At 34.4% G+C, this 26,282-nt stretch overlaps 1 long non-coding RNA gene across 2 annotated transcripts; it reads left to right on the top strand.

Moving 5' to 3' along the window:
* The first annotated feature begins 230 nt into the window (after positions 1-230).
* Positions 231-25,814, top strand: LOC145693992 (uncharacterized). 2 transcript variants are annotated; one of them, XR_014132879.1, is made up of 4 exons: positions 231-294; positions 14,010-14,088; positions 18,314-18,439; positions 25,554-25,814. It is a non-coding gene; the product is annotated as an uncharacterized LOC145693992 (long non-coding RNA). The 2 variants fall into 2 exon arrangements; XR_014132878.1 differs by having other exon boundaries at positions 233-291; positions 14,008-14,088.
* The last annotated feature ends 468 nt before the right edge of the window (positions 25,815-26,282 follow it).

Raw genomic sequence — 26,282 nt, forward strand, 5'->3', positions numbered from 1 at the left:
AGAATGTGTATTGCATGTATTTTAAAATAAATATTCAATGTATTTGGAAAATATTGCAAACAGATCTGCGTTAAACATCAACACTGAAGAGTCAACATCAGCTTCAAGATATTCTTTTCTTTCAAATTATTACTTATACTACTATATTTAATCGACAAATGTTTGTAATACAATGCAAAGAAATTTGAAATACACTGATATCATTAACAAACAACCATCAATATGAATAATGTTAATATAACGCAGACTGTTAAACTATATTCCATTCCCCGAGGATTAGACGTTTAAAAAAAGGTAATTACTAGAGTTAAATATTTTTAATGTGATATAATAAGATGTTACATGAAATAATAATTTAAATAGGATGCAAGCTGACAGAAAAGTCCTATACAAACAGCTAAGTACAAACAAGAACTTAAATAAGATACTCTTCTTTATACTTTTACAAGTTTTACCATCGAGAATTCCGCTTGTATATAAATTGCCTGCACTATAGCAGCACTTTTCATCGGAGTGTAGGAATAACAGTTAGCAGCAACGATTAGAGATTTTGAACTATTAGTAATTAGCATTACTAACTAGGGAAGGTAACGAGATTTTACTGACTTCATATTATGCTTAATCGACTCCGTTTTACATATGAAGCGCAAAAATAGAAATCCTTCCTTGCAGTCGCTTTAATTGCGTAAGTTAAAAGTTCAAAATTGAACTGATTTTGCAGAAAACAGAAAGTAGCAATTTCTATAGACAGACGTTTCATGTTTGTTTTGGGGATGTTTTCTTGGGTGTCCCACACAGATATTAGGTTAAAAAAAGGTATACCGTTTGGGAGATAAGGTAACTTATTGCCTAGGGGATGAGGGGTAATGGCGTCTTACAACTTGCAAATTGACTCATGTTTGGCACACCGGGTCCATGAGCTAACAAACTGTATTTGATATCCCCATTCGAATGTACCGTATCAATTTCCTGTGTGGTAAACTTCAAACTGAACAATGACATTTGCTTTCGAAACGTTTCGCCAAGTATGCAAAATTCAATGAACAATGTCGTGTTATTCATAATTAGGCATGATAATACATATTGTGATGTCCTTGCCTTCTGGAAACAGGAGTGAAACCGATATTTTCTCAAAAAATACTGTCACCAATGTAATGTTTTGCGAAGATCAGCTGCACAGCAAACATTATTCACTTTGCGGACTCTGTTATACCAGTATGTGTGGAAAACGAACATCAGTGTTTTGTAAAATTGAAGTTGAACGAAATATATTTTCCACCAGAAACTGGCACTGATAGCGGATTCGAATATCAGCTCATATCACCGGCCTTTCATTTGTAATAAATCACGTGGATTTGCCGCTTCAAAAAGACTGCACAGACCTAAGGAACCGGTCGCGAAACTAACTTGAACGGTACTCCGGACCATGCCAACTAATGTTTATGCATTGCGGAAAAAAAATATTTCTGAACATTATTGTTTGCCAAGGTTTTATTTACTTTTCAGCCAATTGAAATGCCAATTATGGGAAAATGTTAGCCAAACTCCAGGGAATATTTGAATATATTCAGGAAAAAGTTGGCCACAAAATGTTAGGGGAATGTGCGCTCAAAGCTATGAATAACTTGGCCTTTATTTTCAAGCAAACACATGTTTTCGTACATCGTCTCTAGCCGATTATTTATTTTGTTGGCTACATTTATCGCCGAAAATCATAAAATATTACCTGATGTTTCCCCATTTTTTAAAAGAATAGCCTTAATATCCGTTAAAATCTATAAAAAGGCAGCCGATGAGATATTGAATGCTACATACACAAGCAGAGGCCGAGTGGGTTCGGAGTCCCGTTCACGTTAGTTCAGTGTATAAGCGTCTAGGGGACAAATTTCATTGTTTAAGTTGAAGGTCTGCACACACGAAAGTAATATTCGAATGGTAATACAGTCGAATAAGATCGGCAAATACGTTTTATCATGTTATCGAACCTGTGTTCCAAACCTGCGAGTCAGAATAGTGCTTCAGAATAGTAAAGTACTCACACAATATTTTTTTACGGAGAGAGTTTGCTACGGTCATATACGGTACTTTCAAGTACTCACCAACTAACTCTATAAAAATTGTTGCGAAATATCGCAGGGCTCTAAAACTTGGATATTTGGATAGGGCACATACTACTTCCTAATTGAAGTCTGGACTCAACTACGGTAGGTCCCATACATATCTAACTATGGGCCATTAAAGTTCATTTTTTTCATATTTTCGGAAACCTATGACTCCAAAAGGATGCATTTGTGCACCCAAGTTGGTGCCATGAATCACCGTCCAAACGTTTCAGTTTTGTTTTAAAACACCCTGTATACATAGACATTGCTTGTCTAGGTGTACTACGTGCATCTTTTGCCACGAGGATTCGGATTCGGACCGCGATCGGAGAACTTTGAAATTGAACGCATCACGATATGTGCCACGAACTAGACCCTCAAAATATTAGTGGACTCCTCACTGCCCCTACCTTTAACCCATATCCTAGGTACGCTACTGGAGTTCTGCGATATTAGAAATCCTTAATGCCGCATTGCCCACTCATTAGGGAAGTTCTTTCCAGCCAAGGCGTGGTGGCGATCAGACGTCAGGAATATATGATGAGTCAGGAAAGTTTTCTTGCTCTACTGTTTTCACGGAGAGACTCTACTGTCCTTTAAGCGGCGTGTGGTCTTGCATTTTCGTGGAACTTGAAGATACCATAATCATCATTCTTGGATATCTACAGAGCATTCATGATGTCCATAACTAGAACAATCCCCAGTGACAATCTTGCCCTGATGAAGAAAGATAAGATAGATCACTCTAAATATAGGCCACCGTACTAGCAACAACACATGTTTGTTTTGAGATCTGCATGAGGGATGGTATTGAAACCATTCTGGAATTTGACCATGATTCACTGTCCGAACCGTTTACAATAATCGTACCAGAAGTGACAACCCGACAGAATAAACTTTTCCGTTATTCAGTAGGGGAAGGCGTTGTACCTGTGAACACTTTTAGGGTCTTCGAAATATTGGTACTAATATTCAACACTTTTCCCCCAATTTTGGTCATACATTTGAAGTGTCGTCTCTTTGTTATCAGATATGATGATTTTTAAACGTGTTACATAATTACAGTAGCTTTCATAAGATAAAATAAGAACAAATCCGTTTTGTTCACAGGTACAGTATGGTCGTGTAACATTGAACACATCCTCTTGTACCTTTGAACGGTGATAATTGCAATGTTTCTGAGGCAATAATATAAAAAGAAGCCGCAACTATTAACAGTTATTAACTGCAATAAAAGGTTTAGCTATAAAAAGCTCCCCAGAATTAAAATTTTATCTATGAAATTAAAAATTGAAGAGAAGTTCTAACTTGTGAACAATAAAGTTGAGCATATACAACTCTTTACATTATGTTATATAATAAGCGAAAGTATAGAAACTACTTGCAATTATAATTAAAAACTTTATATCCTAACCTAACCTATATAAAATATATAAATTTTTTAACTACTTACATTGTGTAGCTTTAAACAGTATTATTTATCGTTCAAACGTACACGATGCATTAATGTTCATAGGTACAAGAGGGTCATCATTACGAAAAAAAGTTCTCCATTATCTTAAATATTGAACAGAAGTTAAAACTAAAAATATTACTGTATTCACCGAAGATTCTATCCCAAGATTGGACAAATAAGTATCACAAGTTGCGAAAACCGAAGAGCACAAAACTTAAAAGGTAACTACAAACAATCTTCGTTTTGGGGGTGAAAAATTAGAAGGAAGATTACTCGACACAACACTCAGTGAACAACAGCCAAACGCATTTGTAGTTTTTTTTTTTATTTAATCTTTCAAATGAATTTTAATCACTGCACCTAGATATCTCTTTGAATTCGATAAAAGCACAGGTCTTCAAAGGTACATTGTTTCAAAGGTACAACGCATTCCCCTATACTTGTATAACTGAAATTGTTATTTGTTGTATTAAGTTGTATGAGGCTAAATTTTAAAATATAGCCCCGGATGGCAGTAATACGTTCTATGCCTAACTCGTCTGCAATGGCACGAACACCTTTTCGAGACTACGCTTCCAAGGTGTTCCTTAAGAGCTCATTAGAACATTCTGCTGTTCGGTAGCCGTGGTCTCATTTGTTAATGTTGTTACCTGCACGAAAGTTTATAAATGTACAGCGTATGGTGGATTCATTCGCCATTCCTGGAACAACGTAACTTTTTTTCGGTTAGAAGTGTAGACTGGCACATTAAGAACTCATGAAAGAATATAACTACGAATTATGTTCTCCATGTAACACTTCGATATATTTGATTTAACTCAAAAGAATGTGTTGATACCAAACGTAACATTCAATATTTTAATGGCACCTACCCCATAACTGCAGTACATTTTGTGTTCTAACAAAAAAAATACATTCCTGTTTATCATTGTGCATAGCGTGTTTGCTGATGTGGCCTGCAAATATATAAGAGCTTTATTATTATATAGATTTGCAAACTTTTCAAACTGGAAAGTCAGGATATTCTTGGTTCAAGACTGAGAAAAGTACATAAAATATATCATACACAACCATCCGGTACAATATATTCTTCTACATGTTTTTCCTTTTCGTCCCTGAAAATTATACTTCTCCTTACTATTCGTTGATCCTCCTTTCTTTTTCTGCATTCTAAAAATTCTATACAAGGAAGCAGAAATTTTGTTTTCAAAATTAATTGAGCTTCCAGTGAAACCATGTGTAATTTCTTGCGTTCATCATTCTCAGATTTCTCATGCTTGAAAAAAAATCGGCTCAACCAAAGCATTATCCAATGAAACTGGTAGCAAAAGATACCAAAAATTTAGGCATTTTAGACTTTCACAAGTTTTCGAATACTAATTTATTCGCTAAATGTTGTACCATAGTATTTGAAATTAAATGAAATATTAACCTTTACGTCCAACGATTATGTCCTTTAGGCTAAAGGAGGCGAATGATTAATGAAAGTGAATGATCGTGAAAAAATAGTGGAATGAGAATGTGGGAGGAAATGGAAGGATGCAAAGAAAACATGGATACAATATTGCCCAACAGAAGCCCACATGTTCTAGGATTGAACCAGTAATCCTGCGCACTAGAGGTCAGCGCTTTACTATTAAACCACCACAGCCCCAGGGATGTTTCTGTGTGGCTACTGTCGAAATTAGATGTTTATTATCAATATTAATTTCCAGAGTCACAAATAGAATAGCACAATAGGTGGAATATGGACAAAATAGGAAGGTTTGAAAACCCTAATATTGAAATTTAGTGGGAACAAGTGAGTTTTCTGAGATGTGACTGGCTAATTTTGTAATTATTTCTGTTTATTTTCTGGATTTACACTAAATGTGAATTATTATAGTTATTATTAATAACAATACATGTAAACTGAATTAGTATAAGCATTTTCCTTTATAGCCTTACTTCACAGGTTAAGGTGTAGCAACATATTTTCGTAAAAGGGAGAACGTTTCGAACACATACACAATATTGTGCTTGTACATAAAATTACAATACCAGGTTTCATCACTCTGGTCTCCCGAGATGATGAGATACACCGAATTTCCCTTCTTCTACAAGAACCTCCCAGTGTGCTCGGTGTACGGCCTCGTACTTCATAAACCTAGCACACCAAAGTTCAGTTTCAGCATGAAGTTACATATTTCTAACCTCTCAAGATGCTGACATGAACATCTTATTTTAATAATTGTAATCTCCACCCATTTTCCTTCCGTCCAGCCATTTATAAAAATAACGATTAAACACCAGTTGAATTAAATGACAAGTCTAAATATGAAACTACATTTAGAGATTCAGAGATAACATTGCAATAAGCCCTATAATAATTAAAATCCTCTCCGCCCCAATTTTCCTTTCCTCCTCTTTTCTTATCCTTTCAACTAAAATATCAAAATACGCTGAAACACATGTACAATTAAAATGACTGGATCTTATTCGGTTAGATCTGGTAAAGCTAACACGCCTAGCTATTCGAACAGACCGGGTGAGCCGAAAGTAACCAAAATGTCTGCTCTACAGCATTTTAACCTACCAAGTGTTCATTATTTCTAATTTATTCGAAATGAAAATCCAATTTATTTGAATTTGTTCGTCTCCTTATACTAAAAGTAATGCGCGATTTACGACACCCACTACAAAAAAAAATATTTAACAAAATACTATTTGAGCGTAGTGATATTTCCTGTATTCTACACAAGTTCCATTGCCTCGCTTGATAAATTTTGGCAAGATATTATAAGAAAATCATACATCTTATCTTTCTGTAATTCTTATATTTTTACACCATGGATCTTGTAGTTCTCTTTCATTGCAATATTTTGACACAGAGACGCACGCACCAATTATAGAATTAGTTAGAACATAGGGCACAACACTGTTGCTAGAATTACAATTAAAATTGAAATGAACATCAATGAAATATTAGTTAAACGTTCCACGATTAAGTTCTTTAGGCTAAAGGAGACGATAAATAACGAAAGTAAATATTAGTTAATGGGGCAGACTACTAAATATTTTTGAAAAGCTTACAAATTTTCTTTTGCCCGTTTTTCGTAAGTGAAAAGAGACAATGAAATATAACTTACCATAATAATAGAGAATATTAGTCTACATCCGAAAATACCAATCGAAAGAATTATCAGAGTTGCCATCCATAGAAATTACAGTGTGTCCACAATTTGAATTACCCAAAAATCTACTTAAGGCACCAACTAGAAAAATGAACTCAACGGTAGTTTATTACTTGTCATGTTGTCTTGGTTCCTTGTTTACTACTTTGTAATTAATGTTGGTGTTTATTTTGTAATAACTTACAGAAATGCATCAAGATTCATATATGACTGCACCAGAGATGGCGTGGGTCAATACAAACTTCATCTACGACCCACTGACCCACCACCCATCGTGATCCACGACCCACAACCCACGAAGACCACTCTTACCCATCACGATTCACAACCCAGCGTGACCCAGTATGACTCACAACCTACCGTAAACTACTCTGACCTATTGTGATCAACTCTGACCCACCAAAACACACCGTCATCAGCTGTGGCCAATGTTACGCGCCAACCTCTCCATTCACAAAAGAGTTGTTTTTTAGTTTAATGCCGCTTTCAGCAGTGTGACTGTATGAGACGGGACCTATTTATTAACGTGGAATCCGAACCACATGAGGTCCCTCTATGAATCAAACCTGGGTCTTTCACGCCAAAGTCGTGTACGCTAACCTCTTAGCCACGAAGAAGCTCCATTGACTAAAGAGTTCACATTTGTAATAAAACAGGTCTGTGAAACTATCGATAATCAGAGTTTGGATTTCTACGGTCCATCGCTCAAGCACCGCTCTGTTACATTACGAATACCCCAGTGGTTCTTACCTTCACGATATACAATGGTAAAGTGTTTGGCATGGGCCAAATTGCGACTGGAAAATAGGATGAAGTTTGAAAGTCTCAAATCAAGGTAGACCAACGTAAAGAAAGAAAAAACTAAAACTTTATATATAATTAAGAATACCGTACAAAGGGCATATCCACAAAATACATTGTTGTTTTCCTACTTTGTTGCCCTGTGAGCACTAGGATCAATATGAGTATGTAGAGAGCCGACAGGCTCTGTAAGTCACGAATACATTGACTTCGATGCCACAAAGTGAAGTGTGTTCGAACAGGAGTCGAAAAACCGATCGACGGTGCTGAAAGTGTAGTCATTTCTCAGGTCATCGTGCGCCACTGGAGAGAATTCCTGTGGACATCTTTGAGTCTGTCTTCACCTTCTGATTCTGCTAGGTAATTCTATGCCGTATATTACCCATGAAACTACTCCCATTATCCAGTAAGATGCTCAAGATGTGCCCAGAACCGGAAAAAGAAGCACGGATTGCTTACTATTGAAGGCGCGTATATATAATAAGTGACGGGTCTCTCGGGCATTGTGGGTACGGGCCAAATATCTGGACACGCTAGTTCCCTAATATGACAACTGTGATGTCATCTTTTGAAGATGTTCCAATGACAGGTTCGGGATCGCTGTCGGCTGTTTCGCCCCATGCGTCAGTTGAGCCTAGTTTGGGTGTGCATGTGTGTCCTTGAACAATTTGAACGACGCCTCTCCCAAAAGCAAACTCCTAGCTACGGGATTGCTCCATATCAACAGCTACCAACAGTGTATTTTCGTTTTGAGCTCTTGTACTGGAACGATTTCAAATTGTGACGTCAGCGTTTGCAGATACAAAAACTAGCGTATATGTACGTTCTCTCCATACTCACAATGCCCGAGGGGCCCGTCGGTCACTGGTGATACACGTCCCCACAAGTAAGATTTCATACTTCTGGGCCGGTTCTCGTCACATTTTGTAAGGATTCTGCTGGATAATGGGGCTCGATTCGTGGGTAATGTGCTATATAGAATTACGCAACAGAGTCTGGAGATGGGGACAAACCCAAAGATTTCCTCCGGAATCCTCTACTTAGGCTCATGGTGACCTGAGAAGTGACTACACTGTAGGCACCCTCTATCGGTTTTTCGACCCCTGTTTGAACACATCTCATTTTGTGACATCGAGACCAACGTATCCGTGACGTAAAGAGCCTACTGGTTCTTTACATACCCATACCGACCCTGCTACTCACTGGTCAAGAAAGTGAGTAGTCACTGGAATTGTCCTTTAAAATTCCCGTGTAATTAAGGTTGCACTTCAAATTTTATGTCCAAGTTCCTCACAAGTTAATGACTTGATTGCCTTATGCTCTGAACGCTCCATACAATAAATACAAGCTCCAGCAATTAGAATAGAAAGCAGTAGATATGCATTGCGAAGCACTGTAGTTTTTGTTTCTAAATTAATAATTGTTCCTCCATTTGTTTCTCAACTAATATAGATCGTTTTCGATTATTCTTACAAATCAGCCCACAAACAAATTCCAATATATAGAATCTGCTCCTCTGCTTAACAAAAGAGAATTTTTAAAAATGCTTTGTCCTGTGCTGTATAATTATAAAAAAACATTATAGTGAATAACAGGTCTTTAAGCTAAACGGCTTGTGAGACACTCAATTTTTCGCAGAAAAAAATCCGACCCCAACCACCTTAGGATATGCATTATAATGGAAGACATACCCACATGATAACTTCCCATTTGGAATTAGGACCTAATTACAAGCAAAAATTCATTTCATTTGACTTTGCAATTTCGCCGTTATGATGACGCACATAATGTTACATTCAATATTTATATAATAATTCATATATTACAGGTGATTTAAAAATATTTTTCCAGTAGTTAGCACCTCTTAAAACTCAGAGGCTGAGTCTGACAAGCCTAGTAGTAAATACTATTGCTATTATTAGAATTGCAAATATCAATATCCAAAAGTGCCTGAAGTTCTTTCTTAAACAGAAACAAATGAAAAAGAATAAAGAGGGAGACTTTGAAAGTTAAACGTAAACAAATTCACCAGTGGTGAGAAGAACCTGTCTACAATGCGCTGAGCAGAATGAGTCGTTCTGTCGTAATGGGTCGGTGAGTCAGAGTGGACCGGTGGGTCTGCGTGGGTCAAAGGGGTCATGTGCATGGTGTGTCACAGTGAGTCACGTCCTTTTGACCCACGACCCACTGACCCACTCACAAATCTTGACCCAATTGACTCACTCCATCTCTTGACTGCACAGAAAGATAAAGCAGACATATATGTAACTTAACCTTCCTGACCTTACTTAACCTTCACTAATTGTAGATAATCTACAAAAATGCAAGAAAGCAATTATTTATTCAAACACAAACATATAGAAATGAATTTTCAACGAAACAAAATAAAACGTACCAGCTGTAGCAGTAATGCCCCATAACGGGTACACTGCTATTCTCGAAAGGGTTTAATGTAATCTTTCCTTTGATGCGGAACTAAAGGCAATGATTTACTTAACAAGAAATATTCAATGAATTTCAAAATGATTAACAATTTATTCATAATATGTAACAACTAGAATAATAGCAATAACCAAACATATATTTAACACTTAACATAACAAACAATACTTTAGATTGAATTTTCCCCTTTCAATTCTTGTTGATAGCGGTGTGAACAATTCCACATTTCAACGCCCATGAATTACTACTATCCAAATAACAATTGAAAACTTTCTAGTTTTAATTCCAAAAAATGTTTTAGTTAATTTAACCGTTAATTTCAGTATAAATATAACAATAGTTACGTGTGTTCCGATGAACATATCACTCGGAATCGAAGTATTAATCGGTCCAAAAATGGCGCAAATAAAAATGATAGAATTTAGAACATACTTACGGTCCCGTTGAATATGCCACATCAAACACACACAAATGATTATATAATTGATCACATTTCAGGCTTTTGAATTCACACTACTTCACAGGCGGATCTTGAATTGTTTTCAAACACTCATAATTACTAAAATGATTCCATTTAACTCAACAAAACACCATAACAATTTCTAACTTGTATTCTTAGATCCGAAGTGCAATTTTAGATCCGTAGTATATTACCTTTTCTTCTGTTCTGACGCTAATCGGAGGTTGACATTCTACCACAATTCATAGGTGGCGCTGTTAACTCTCGATGACAAACACGATGTTCATTGAACCTGACCTACTAACATATATCATAGTTGCTAACTGTATGCGGAAATAACTAATCAGCTGTTTCAGTGTTTAGACTAAAGTTCTTTTTTTTCTCTTGGAGAAATGTTACACAGCCCAGATTTGTACCCTGGTTTCTCCAGTCAGCAAGCAGACGTCTTACCGACTTATCCACGACAGAACTTGCGACTTTTGGTTTTGAATTCTTTTTTATACTGCTTGTGTTAAGTAACAGCGCTACAAGATGTCATTACTGTTGCGACCACCTACTTCAACGCCCGTTTCGTAAATGTACTAAGCTTCCAAAAGTACAGATTAGTTTCATTCTTGATTTTAATCTACAGAACAAATGCTTTTTATGAAAGCAAGGGCACAGCTACCAATAGATACCTAAATGTCGTAAATAAAATTTATACTTCTAATGGGTAGCTAGCAGATAATAGCTAATTTAACAACACGTTTGTTAATAGCCGGTGTAATGGCTGATGTAAGAACACGTTTGACATGAGCTGAGTAGCTAAGTGGACAGCGTGTGTGACTTTCATTCTAAGGGTCCTGAGATCGAGTGCAAGCCTAGATTAAAAGTTACTTTTTTGAAAGGAATTAAAAATTGTAAATGAGGTTCATGATTGATATTGAAGATACAGGGACCAGGAGGAAAGACGCAAAATGTTTATCCTTAAGTTTGTTTCGTTAGTTTTCCATACTTTTTCGGTCTCTGCATGATGCGTATTGTTAATTTGTTTTCTATGCATTAATTCCTATCTCTTAGAACTTAACGTGATTTCAATTTGTGCAGATTTATCTTACGGTTGTTTCTCTAAGTGATGATCTCAGATAGAGATAGTTTTTCCTCCAAGTCGAGGAATATCTCGGTATGCTATGTTTTCGGGCATGTATTTGCTATCACGTTGGTTGCAGAATTATCAAATATACAGTGAAACCATTCTGTTACTGTCACTTTTTATATATCAAACCTCCAATTTCTAATGTTCGTGGCTGTACATAGTAACCCCATAGTTGGAGATACATGGAGAACATACAGGAAAGTATGTCCAACATAGGAATATAATATTTTAGTGCTTTTTTTTTTTTACCCTCCAGAATTTATACATTTCATTTCTGACAGAAAACTGTATGCAGTCTGCAAATAATAATATTAGAATGCTGATACTGGTACATAGTTTAGCATATGTCCCATAACAGTGCCAACTCAGGAACAGAAAAAATCCTCGTGACCTGGTTTGCCTTGGTTACTCTTTATGTCCGAAAATATCATTCCAAACGTAATCACTGGAGTATTTAAGATGTTTGGGACTTTCAGGCTGAAACCAATAAAAATTACATTTTGTTTTAATCTAATAATAGTTATTACTATGCGTATAAGCCTCAGAATCGTGTAGTGATTTATATATAAAAAAAATAAGCTTTTCTGAGTGAAGCTCCCTCTCAAACTATATCACTGGATCCTCCACTGTCCGTAATGAATTTTCTAACAAGAAATTCGTTCCGGCATCTACCTAAATAGGGAATTTAGCTATAATTAGAAGACAGGAGATATCAGCAGTAGTAATTTACTATCTAAGAGGTTACTTTGGACCGATTAGATGGTGAAACTGCTTTGTCCCAGTTTTATCTTTTCTTATGACTTTAAAACGTTTCACATTTCTATTTCAAGTGTTGTTTCAAAATATCATTACCCAAGGTAGTATGATATTTTCGGAAACGAAACTAACTTAACTTTGAGGGAAATTCTTTTAGGTGATGTTTCAGATTTTGTCGCCATTTACAGTGACTGCTTTCAATACCTCTAAAACAACAAACCCTCCCGGTAATTAAAACTGAACTTAATCGCCGATATTACAGCGAAAATACAGTTAGATGTTCTATCTTTCGGTGGCAGTTGTAATGTTCTCTTCAAAGTTCATCATTTTACCGAGAGAAGATATTGCAAACCTTTCCATGTGTTGTTGCAAGTAAACAGTGATGTGCGTACCCCATGTCTTACGGTAGTTCTCCAATTGTATTTTCCCTTTAACCTTTAGTTCTTTTAAAGATGAAATAAATAAGTTTCGTGATAGCATTACAAGTTTAAACATTATGAACGTTACTGGCCAAAGCGTGTAACGTATTTAAATTTCCTCATGATCATCGTTCTCAGAATTTTTCTCTGTAAAAAAAAACAAACAAAAAAGAAAACAGGATTAAATAATCATCCCGAACAATAGCTGAGCTACGATACCCCCAAGCAATGGTTGAAGAGGTAGGAAAACTCAATGTGTACGATACACAATGGTTTTTATAAGATATGAGGGTATTAATACAGTACCATCTTTGTTAAAGATAAAGCGTACGTTATAGTTCATTTAGCGAAAAAAATATCTTCCAGGAAAATGCGCGATACGGTATTTAGAATAACATCCTCATTTCTTACACCTAGAATTCATTGCATTTCGTCCATCTAATTAGCCTTGTTGAAACCAGCTAAAAATAACACTTATTTGGAACGAAAAATTGATGAACTATCGGTTTCCAAATTAAAATTTAGCACTGGTTCACGTCAACATTCTGTTTAACCTATTTCATGAAACGTGGATACACTAACTATTGGACAGCCATATGAATGCATAAAATATTTATAGTAACAGGAAAACATAACAGATAAATGTTTAGTGCAAAAAGTAGGTGAGTTTCTAAACTTATAAGTACAGACTAAGTAAATATACATTGCATACTTCCTCATTTCCGTACAAAAGACGGTCTTTGCACATGATTAATATCTTCAAGGGTGAATATAAAAATTTCTCTACGAAAGTTATTAGTTATTTCTAGAAAAAAGTTATGGGCAATCTTATTCAATGCTTCAAGGTTATCACACCTAAGCATATCAGCTGTTCCAAATACTCAAGTGCACCTATGTTCTTTTCAATCATCTTACTACAACATAATGTATTTACTGTTCCATTATTTTATTTGTTTTATTAAATCTTGCCTATAGATTGAAACTATTACAGGCACTTAATCGTTAACTACCGAGATAACCAACGATCAATATCCATCAACCACTTCTAAAAATAATTATCATATATCTCTTTATTTTCTTGTTAACTAGAGTTCTTAATGTCTTTGTGTGGATATTAGAGTATTTCTAATTGTACAGTTCTTCTTTAAAAAGATGAACATTTGATATTACCTTGATATTAGACATAGCCTTCCAACAATGTTGATGATATTCTTTTTCAAAAAAGAAAAACAATAATAATAATAACAATTTTATTCACATGTCAGGTTTGACTATCGAAGATGGGAAAATCTGTTGTTATTTTTTGCGTTATCTTGTTTCTCACCTCACTGGACTTCTCTGTGGGTAAGTGTGCATATATACGCATACATGCTCTAGAATTGCTAACAATAGATCAATATTTAAGTATAACTAATTAAGATAAGTTGTAAATTATAATAATCGTTAAAGATAGTTTGATTTATTTATATATGAGAGCAAAGTTAAAATAATATGTCATTCCTAGTTAATTATATTGTGGTTTCTATTTTAAATTTATCTCTAGGTTTCTTCATTTTACTGTCACTATCATATTTTATCCGTATTTCCTTAAATGCTTGCTATTATTAATATATTAGTAGACATGCACTATTACTCTTGATGTGATGTATTAATTTCAAACTAATATTTAAAAAGGTTTCAATTTTTATTCATTACAAACATCTGCAAGATACATTGTTTGGCATACTCTGTGATATCACAAACATAACAGTGTTACAATTTAACATAAAACAACGTTTCCTTAAAGTTACTGTGTCCCGCTATTACAGACTAAAAACTACACGTGAAGTGAAACTATTTACCATCGCATTTGATAATCAGTGTTGCAGGGTAAGGAATCTTAAGTATGAGAAGCTTCCAACACACATTGAAAGCATTCTAGTGTTTAATATTACGAAGGTCATATAACGTGTTTTGAATGAACGTAGAGGAAATATAATGGAAAATCAAAAATTCACATTTATTTAGAAGTATTTATGTCGAAAAAGTACTTAAAATAGTATAGACTTATTCAACAACCCTGACAGCCTATGGTATAATTCTCCACAGACAAGTAAGAGATATTTCATATTCAAACGTCACAGTTTTTACTTTAATATGTTCAACCGTTATAAGATTCAACCATGGTTCCTATGCAGGTAGTGCGACTTGGAAGGAGTGAATTACATTTCTGTATTTTAAATATTGTAACGGACGTTGTTATAATTCCCAGTTTTAATTTATGTTAATTTCCAATTTCTTGGTGATAGTCAGTCTGCCTCTGGAGGAGTGTGAACATAAAATGTTACAGTCAACATCACTCAATTAGATCCATTTCTATAGATAATGGTACGACAACTTTTGCGGTTTAACCCAACGGCCTCTACGCACGTTTCTTGACTATAATAAACGCCATTACTCTAACATCAATTTTACTATGAAAATAGAAAACGACGTCAGCTTACCAGGTTTAAACATCTTTAATAGACGAAGACGGGATAAGAGCCTTGGACTTATCTTACACAAGAAACCAAATCATATGGACCTCTAACTTAACAGAAACTCCGTCTGCTACAAGTTTTAATGCATAGGAGTACTGGGCATTTTTGCACAAAATCTTTGAAATCTGAAATGAAAAAAAGCATAGAAGCAGTTGTGAAGAATATGAAGACCATCTTTCAACAAAACGGCTACAATAATACTGGCAGAAAAGGGAGTCTAAAACGACCCACAAAATTTAAGGAAAAAAGAAGAACCAAGAGGAAAAATCCATCTTTCTTACGTAGGCCAACTTATAGGAACATTTAGCAGAATCCTACAAAAAAAGACTGGATAAATAATATCTACAAACTCAGGTCCTTTTATCGTTAGTAATAAAAACGATTCAGGTGTTAGGATATCATGAGAGTGCCGTATTCCACATGTGTGCTCTAGAGGCTATACTGTACGGACTGGAGGCACAATTGAACCTCGACGAAAATAACATTAAATCAAACGAAATGAAAGCGAAACTTCAGGATTGACAGAACAAAATATTGTTAAGGAACGTAACATCTGTTTCTCTTAAGCAATGTTGATAACAATGTGTTCAGGCTACTGGCAGACAAATTGAAAGGAGCGATTATAATGTTATAAGATGGCATCTACCGCTATAAGGATGTCGATCTTCAACACAGCTATTGGTGACTTCTTTTCATTGAAGTGAAGCTTATATTAAGCAAATAATTAGGACTTACTGTCTAACAAAGTCAACAACTCACCACAAATGAGAACTGAGACTAAGGCTAATTGGACATTTCCACTGGAAATCAAACTCTACTCTCTTTCTGATACATAGCACACATATAATGAAAACCTTTGTTTCTGGCCTCTCATAGTTCACACTAAAGCAAAAAATGTTATTAGTTCTGGAAACGTTCACATAAAATTGATCTGGTTGATTGGCAGAAAAGAGAAACAATACTCAAAAGAGATTTTCTCAGAAAAATCAATATCATCTCTGTAACCAGGACTCTTTTTATATGTAAACAAAATATTTATACATTTAACGAACGCACCTAATTATCGCAAACACAAGATCGTATTTACTCTTCTCTTTACTACTTAAAGGTTAACATTATGCAGTGGGCCTTCTCCGATTAATTACTCAAACTCAGTAATATAAACTGAGCACACACTCTCTCCCATTTGGGCTAAATTCATTCTATCGAACTCGTGTTCAGTAATCTGAATTAGATACGCGCCCACTCGTATATCTGGTCATTTCTTCAGTTGGAACATGTACGTCTGATGACGATCTTGGCTAGAAGATCGAAATGTCACTTATAAATGTGATATTGTATTAAATAAGTGCAGTCTTGTTTAGCAGTGTGTTTTATCTTATTTCCTTTGCTAGAAGTATGACTATGATTGCATGTCAGTTCCTCAGTTGAGTAAGCACTCATTCTCCTATGGGCCTACTACTTCAATTCGTCTCACGCCCATCAATCTGAACTAAAGTTGTGTTTATTAATCTCAATTAATATTAAGCTCACTCGTCCTTAGCTACAATTCATTTCAGTTCGAGTTCAATTTTGCTTAGGCTTACTTTTCAAAATTAGCCTCACGCTCAGGAGCACTTCTATTCACTTCTTTCACTCGGAGTTTTTTCACTAATCTCAACATGATTTGTGCTCGCCCGCACTCGGTTCATTTCACTTGATAGCGAAAAGTGGCTTCCTTCAACCGACTATTTGTCCCAATTAAGTATTTGATTTATATTATTAAGTTTCTACTAAGATGACCTTACTACAAATCTACTATGACTTAAATTTCAATTATGGTATATCAGACGTTTATTCAATTAGAACAAACATTCTTTCATGTTTATTATTATTAGAATTAGGGATTATGTTTCTTGGTTCTCGGAATCCAGGCTGTGTTAGAACGTCAGGTATGAAAGATGAGTTTCCCTGAAAGACCGCAGTATTGAGGACATTGTGGAGGAAGAATCGATTTTCATATATTAACGGCTGATATTTATTTCTTTTAGTTTTCGTTTTATATATAGAATTTCCGATAATTGAGGGAAAAATCTCATAACCAATATCGTCCTGTAATATAAAATAAAAGTGGAAAGACAGCAAACAGTGACACAGATTTCACTATAACTTCTTGGGGATCAATTAGGTTTATATCATCATTGAAAAAGACATTAAAAAGCATTAACACAAATATGTATATCTAGGTAAACTTTAGCGAGGAAAATCCAATTCGGTCCATATAATCGGTTCTCTTTATCAAATTTCTCAGGTATTGAAATAGTATAATTTATATTATAAAAATCCCTGTAATAATTTAGTTTCTAAGTGAAGTCTTCACCCGACTACGGTAAGTTCCATAGTTTCGGAGCTATGGGTCTTAAAGTTCATTTGTTCAAGTTTTTGCCAGCCTATAACTCCGAAAAGAAGCTTTTGTGTAGCCAGGTTTGTCTTTACTTTTCGTCTTATGCTGATGTCAAGAATCACCTTCCAAACGTTCTCGGTATTGTTTTGAAACACCCTGTATTTTGTTGAAAGATAGGATAAACTATGTACTTTCATTTCTCACTTTACAATTCCTGTTATGTGCCTATTATAGTTGCAACTAGTTCAAAGGAATTTCTACACTACACAAAAGAAGATTATTTTTAAATTATAAGGAATTAAATACATCTATTTTGCTTTCTGAACATAGAGGTCAATAATTGTTCTGAGTGATAAAGGGATAAGATGATAACAATAATTAATAAAATCGTGGAATAGAAAAGTGTAAGGAGTATTGAAAACTTGAAAAAGACAACACATGTGTGTTTATCCAAGTGTTCTACTCAAAATAATTGGGTTTCGTATTGATTATAAATCTAGTGGAATAAATAAATATTTTTGTATGTTTATTGATATTGAGAACAACCAATAACAATATTCTTTGGTCTACCCTTTATCTACTACGATTCCAAACGATAAACTACATTTCTTCTTAGGCACTAACATATGAAGCTCGTTTTACTAATTTTTAACTGTATGTATTGCAGGAATATTATGCAACCGCATTTACTGTGAACATTATCCGGAAGCATTTTGTTTGTATTATTTTTTCTTACTAAGTTGCAGTGAATATCTAAATCCTTCAGAACCACCACAACCACTTCGTAATCCAGGTCAGTATATTTCTGTAAAGCATAATTTAATTGAGGTGGCTTAAAATCTATGGTATGTAATATATTTACTTATACTGATGCATATTCAAATATTAAAATCATGGCTTAGATTATTACACATAGACTTATTAATAGTTACGTTGAATGGGTAAGTCAAGAGTGACGACATTTGTTTCCCTAATGGTAAAGTCAATAATTGATACATGGTTCATAAGTAAGGCTGAAAGTGAAATATCTCTAACTGTCTAGAAATACAGAAGTTACAGAGGAAAAAATGATCTAGAATCATATGAAGATAGCAATGCAAACGGTACACTGACACAGAAAGAACTTCAAAATTATTAAGGTAATAAAAATGTCAGTTATACAACAGTATAATAAGCAAACATTGTACCCACAGACATGTTCAATAACATCATATGGCCAACTGAGCACAAAATGAAGTTTTGATAAATGACAAGCAACCTAGAAAATCTAGCTATGATTAGGGCCATACCTGTGAAGTCTTGGTATATACTGTTGCCAAAATTTAAGGATAGGCCAATATGAATCTTGGATGTAGAAGAGTACATAGAGTATTCAATTCGAAGTAGCTCAAAACCAAAGTATGAGATCATAAACAAGAATATAATCACTGACTTACAAGAATAACGGACGAAGCATATTGTCGAAGCATTTCTGCCAAAGGAAAATTTGAGAATAGTACCAAAAGATAGCACATAAGCAACGCACAGCAAGATTTATATATGAATTCATTTAGGCCTTTCCTCAAACGTTGGCAATACAATTCACCAAGATTTAAGAGGTATGGTTCTACTCATTATTAGATTTTCTAGATGTTGTAATTTGTTTTACGTATCATTGAATGAAACTTCATTTTGTGTTCATTTGGCAACACTGCATTACATATCCTGTTATTGAGCATGTCTGTGGGTAAAATGTTTGCTGGTTGTATAAATGTCATTTTGATTACTTTAATCACTGTGAAGTTCTTTCTGTGTCTGTATATTTTGCATTGTGATCTTCACATGATTCTAGTTCCTTCTTTCCTCTGTATATTATGTGTTTCTGAGTGTTGGCCCGTAAAACTTTGGATTTCACCCTTTCCTTCGCTCCTCTATCGATTGCGTATTATTTGATTGGGCAATGATACTATCAATATTAGATGTTCCCTTGTGAGACAATCCACCAGGGAAAAATATCACCTTTTGAAGCTTTCGTATATAATGATAGGAAATATTGGTACTTCTCTAATAGCGCTGGAATTTCATGGAATGTCTGGTGATTACTCTCTTCTTTGGCGTGGAATCCGTTAAAGATCGCAACAATGTGAATTCAGTAGCTATAATGAAAGAGAAAAAATCGAGTAGGAATAAGGAATGCATAAAACAAACTAGCGAGATTCTTAAATTCAAATAAGCCATGTTGTGTTTATATCCAGAATGTGGTGCATATCTGTTGTATATCTGGACACGCCTGTCGGAAAGGGAGAAGACAGGTCGGAAAGATATTTCTGTCAATTTAAAATATGTATGAAGTTCTAGATGATGCTATTTTAATTCTAGCCTACTTGTTTCTGCATAAAGGCTAATAACATGACTCACAAAGTAGAAGTCGGTAGCAAGCAGAATAAGAATATCATAAACAGTGTGGTGTAGTTTAAATACAGGTGAAGAAGGGAATGAATATGCAATGAAATTATAATACTATTTTGCTTTAAATAGAGTACTAAGGACAACGCGAAGTTATACAATTAGCATCGCAGCAGTATTAGAGGTACTGAAAGCATATTCAAAATCAGAGATAGAAAAGAATTCTGTTTCGTAAAATGACTGCAGAAAAGCAATTTAAAATAGCACTGTGTTAACGATTGCGAGACAAATGTAAACCACATACAAGGGTAGATCAAGAAGACACTTCTCTTGAAGCATAATTCTAAGCATTGTTTGAGTGAAATCGAAAGACTGTCGGCCGACCAGCAAAAGATAAATCTATAGAGTAATACCGTAGATGTATGTATCTTATGAACCCTCAGACGTGGCTACAAAGACCCTACTCGTATAGCTTTTTATTACCATAAGAATAAAATATTTCATAAACGTTCTCATATAATAAATCAAACATATATCACAAAGATGCTGACGATGAAAATAAATTCTTGAGGCTTGCATTCAAGGTTAAAAGTATTTTCTGTAGTGGATCACATGGACTAAAATCACATGAAAACTAGGTTGCACCTTATCACTTGTAAGTGATATTAACAAATTCATTATCTTGTCACAGTTATCGATCATGATATAGTCAGTTTTCAACTGACTATTGCTAGTGACCGATACCGAAATATGTTAGATTCTAACATATTTTCTATAACACTAAAGCTTTGAACTCTTTACGGAATTGATAAAATTGCCACAATCGCCAGATCAAATAAAGTACGTGCATGGGTGGCTAGTCGTATTAAATATACTTATTAGTAACATACTGAAAATTTCTGGAAATGCAATATTAAAATACATGAGACCTTGCTGTGACTAATAGAAACTGTGCAAAATTCAGCAATTACACTTATATGCAAGGCTTTGTTTTCTGAAGTGAAGAGGTGTATGGGAATGGATCCTGTTCTCAGATTCCGAAAATGACCTACAAAATATCGTACTAGCTATGTTAGTTTTTTCACTAATCACGAAAATGAGAAAATTAAAAAAATATATATATTTTATATGATTTCGATATATGGCAACATTTGTAACATGTTCAATAAAATTCTATATGACCAGAATGATTTGTAAGGCTATAAATACATATTTCAAATAACATATACCTAACATTCACCGCTGGGGTAGACTTGTAACTTCATCTTTCTGATTTTCTTCGATGTTCTTCCGTATTACAGTTTTTGATAGCATCCAACAATAATCGACCACCATATGGACAATTCAACTTCCCTGGTATGTCTTGTATATGACTTTAATGTCCTGATGGAAACACTCGCTAAGGTCTTCCGTAAAATCGCCATGATTGTGAGGAAAGTAATTCTTCAGGAGCATGAAGAAAGTGCAATTTCACGTTAATGTAGCAGCCAAGCAGTTTATAAGATCCCAGCATCTCGTCTGCTAAAACACTATAATGGAAAGCTTTCTTGTTCCCCAAACAGTTTTGAACTACATTTCTATAATTAATCTATCCTTGTAATTCGTTTTCACTTATAACATTATCGTATGTTTTGTCCGCCGCCAATGTTTCTTACTTTTGGGCACGTAAAAATTCAATTTTCGATTTTTTTTCCGACGTGATTGACGTAAACTTGACACCAAGGTACTGAAAGTATTTACTGTCTTTATTTAAAGTTGGCACAAATTGTTTCATTATACCAAGGTTTATGCGTAACCGTGTCATCAGAACTTTCGGGGTATCAACCAGTGGAACTGAAACAGTGTTCTTTTCTCCAGATATAAAAGTATGTCAAAATAACCACTACTTCCGAATCAATGTTCATTTCTTGCTCTAGAGTCATATTCACACATAAAGCTAAGATATTTTGAGTATCCTGCTTGTTACCCGAGCAATGTTCCAATCTTCTTGAAATCCCAACACGCAGAGCACTAATAATATTTGTATTGCACCTACTACAGCAGAAATATAAGTTTTTCGTGCGTTTATTTTATAGTCACAGAATTTGCTATTGAAATGCAAGAATGGATGGAAGTGTTGTGTACTAAAACATTTTATGCTGTATTTATTGGCATCTATGTTACTAAAAAGCTTATTTGTTTAATTTTTACAAATTCGTGATGTCTGAAGAAACCTGACTTAATATACAACTTTGAAGGTCATTATCGGAATCTCCTGAAAAAATGCGTTTAAATACACCATTTTATTTTTAAAAAAAAACAACAGAAAAAAATATTACAAAGTTCATATTAAAAAGTACAAAAACATTATAGAGCTTAATTAATCCTAGAAAGTCCTTGCTTGTATCTGACCCCTGAAGGACCAAGGAGGTCAAATTTGCCATTGTTCCTTTTAAGTGACTTTCAGAGTATATATGCTAAATTTGAATTAACGTGTTCAATTAAATTTCAAAGAAGAAACCTTGCAAGAACTTATACATTATTTTGTGAAAAACGGCCGCAATACAGTGCCGTTATTGCTTATACAAAACTGCTTATACATTATGTCAAATTTCCTATAATCCTATACCAAAACAAAAAAGTATTATAACTAACACTTGACTAAAACATAAGTTTTTATATAAAGGTGAAAAGTAACATTTTCAAAAAAGGAATACAACTTTTAGATTTAAAAAAATCAAATTAAAGTAGTTTTGGAGAGGACAAAGATAGATAGCACCTATGACGAAGGGGGTGTCAAATTGGCCCGCGCAACATGATTTTTTTACCAAAAAAAGAATGCAGTATTCTAGTTGAAAAAGACGTTAATCTTTCATCAAAAGGAACAATATCAAAAAAAAACAGAATTCTGAACTTATTCACTCTTGAGAAGTAAACAAAAGAAAAAAAAAGAATTCTCGTTAAAAATTGGCAATCGTTTGTCTCTTTAGAGTTAGGGCAGAGAAACGCAATATTACAAGAAGAGACGCGCTCTACGTAAGAATGGGTCTAGTGCTTGCAAAACACTCTTAGAACAGAAGATATTATACCAGATAGAGCAGAACACCAACTAGGTGAATACTTCTATTCTGTGTTAGAAGGGAAGGTGAGGTTCACTGAAATTGGTATGGAATGAGTGGTTATCCAGTGTAAAGTCCTATAGTTGAAGTGCTTTAATGATGGTAAAGGTAAAATAGATGGCATATTCAGGAAAGTGTCTTAGTACGATAATCAACAACATGTGTGTTTCCTCCGAGAATCCTTACGGTAATGTTTTGTTTAAAGATAACTTACATATCAAAAAACTGCTGAATGTCAAAAATTAATGTTTGTACAGTAAAGCTCGTTCGTCCTATCGAGACAATACATAAACTCTGGATCTAGCTTAGTGACGCAATGTTAAGAATTTATGAAACTGATCTTCAAATATGTTCAGGAAAATGTTCTTTTATCGCAATGGATTCGGCAAGTCTTAGAAAAGAACAAATCAGCAAGAAGTAAATGAGACGCCAACGAGGGTGAGGGGCGTACATTAGATCCAAAATGAGTAATTTTACTATATAACTTTATAGATGTTGAGGCCTTTCTACCATATAATGCACTTTTACAAGAATTAAACGCACAGAGTTTTGTGGGAAAGTGTGGTCATCAACTTTGTAATAGCACACCAGATATTCCTTTACCGGAAGATGAGGAATTGATCTGCATTACCAAACGGAAAATAAGGCATATAGTTTGGGTCTGTTCAATTTACCGAGTATTTTAAAACGGCAAAACGAGAGGTAGTCCATGATTAACAGGCATAACAGTCACCGAGACCATTGTCTGAGTATCAATTTCACAGGAAACCTTTTCTCGGAAATAAACGTCTCCTTAATTGAGTTTGAATTTGTAAGGCTGTAATCATTCCAGCCCCTACTCCGTCCTCGAAACAGTTGGACAAGAGGAACTTTAAGACGTGACTGCTTTTCTGCAAAATGCTCTAGCATATAGTGAAAGAGCGTCTAGAGTGAAATTTTGATTCAAACTCTTCTTCGACAAAATGTTAGTATGCAGTTCTCTTTTGCTGATCCACTAGTGACATACCAAATGAATATAGATACATTGTTATTCTATTGCCTGCTGCTGATATCAATACTTTTGCGTGAGTAAAGTTTCGTTATACTTGCCATGAAAGTTATATTTGCCATTAAAGTTTCATTTTCAAATTGAAATATTCACAAGCGTAGTCCTCGGGACTGTATGATAAGACTAATAAAATAAACTTCTGAGTTACTTTAAGAATCGCTTGGACTCGAACCGTTAAAAAAAGACATATTCAGGAAATGGTATAGTTGCTCTATTGTTGAAGGATACCAAGTGAGACTAAGATCATTCTTTATTAAAGCATCTCTCTTAAATGAGAAACTGAAACAATATTACTCCGTGATAATTCAGGAAAGACAGGATATGTCAATAGCAACTACATATAGAGAACTAAAGGTAAAAACACCTGATGTTAGTAAATTATTCTTCAGTGTTTCAGATCGCACACTTTCCCTTCTTATTAGGGCAGTCTAACTATGGGCATATATGTTCGAAAAGTAAAACAATATTTTGAACACACAAAAATAATTAGGGAAAACGATCATTTTCCATTTCGAAATAAGATATGTAAATTATTTTCATTTCAGAGTAAATCTATTCAAAGACACTCAGCATTCTGCCATTCTCTAAGCAGATCGGTTCGAAGTTTCATAGTGGAGACCAATGATCTTGAACGATGTGCTTTCCTCTCTTACGTAATTCGTAATTCATGGTGAAGCTTTTATTGCTTAACAACTTAAAACTTTTTTTATTTTTATCGCTCTGTGAGTTAAGGTTCTAAATGCAAGTTCAATCTCTCGCAATAATTGGTGTCAGTGAACCATTTCAATAGGTAGGTTAGTGGGAAAAATTTCTGTACACTTTCAATACTCAACTATGTATCAGGATTTTTTCTATATGTGATCATGAGAGAAAGCTGATTGTTTAATATGTGTTTATTATACCATCTGAATACCATCGACATGCCTGCAATTCTACTTAAATTATATTTTTGTTTTCCGATCGCACTACGAATGTTTTCTGGTGCAAACCTCCAGTTCATACAAGATGCTTATTTATGATGTTCATTTAAATTATATTTAAAAAATCCACTTTACTTATGCAACTTCAGGAAAATCTTAGAACTATTTATGGTGAAAACTACAGGTTGTTTCTTGGAAATATTTTTGATGAAACCAAAAAAAAAAAAAAAAAAAAACGAGCCAATCTATCTATGAGATTATACTATGTAAATCAATTTTAGCATGTAATATTTTGAAATAATTTGACTTGTTATAAGTAATTTTGAATGTTTTAATCAAAATTTAAATATAGAATTTGGAATTGAAATCCAAATTTCAACATTATTTTTGGATATCTATTGTAATATTGTGTCCATTGCAAAACATGTAATATTTATATTTTGCATCTGTTTTCAGTACATGGACAAGGACCGCATTCACATTATTTTTACTAGTAAAGTAATCTCAGATTCATGATCACGGAAAAGGATGCAGAAAGTTTAAATATAGAAGGGATTAATGGCAAACAGAATGATCCGACTTATCCAAGCATTCACAAACTATGTTGTAGGAAACCTGGATAATTATACTTCAGATTTTACGTCCAGTTATCTTCAAACACTGTAATATTTAGAAAATGCACTGTTATAGAACATAAAGAGACAATAAATGAAAATAGCAACAACAAATATTTTTCCCTTGTTACAAAATATTAATGTCGGGTATTATAAATTTTGGTTATTTAATATGATAATGTTCCCTGTGGATTACGTTGGAAATCATAATATTATTATTATATTCTCTCATTACATGAAATGTCTTCTCTGATCTTTTCTATCAGTACAACTACCAAAAATATGAATTACTTCATCAGTTACGAGAAGAATAAAGACCTTGATAGTGCACATAATGAACGACCTATACATAGAAATCTGTTCAATATCTGATAGGAACAGAATTGTATTAGTACAAATGTCCTTTAGTAGATATTAAGTTATACTTTTGATCCAAAACAACATAATTGATATGTTTGTTAATAAGCATACTTTTGTCGTAAGAGACTAGCAACGACAGCTATATTGGGATCTCCGACCTTAAAATCTGAATGCTCTACAGAACCTTATCAGGCTTGCTGAGAATCAGTTC

This window comes from Thermobia domestica, chromosome 9 (assembly GCF_964235325.1).
Source record: "Thermobia domestica chromosome 9, izTheDome1.hap1.1, whole genome shotgun sequence".
NCBI classification, from domain to species: Eukaryota; Metazoa; Arthropoda; class Insecta; order Zygentoma; family Lepismatidae; genus Thermobia; species Thermobia domestica.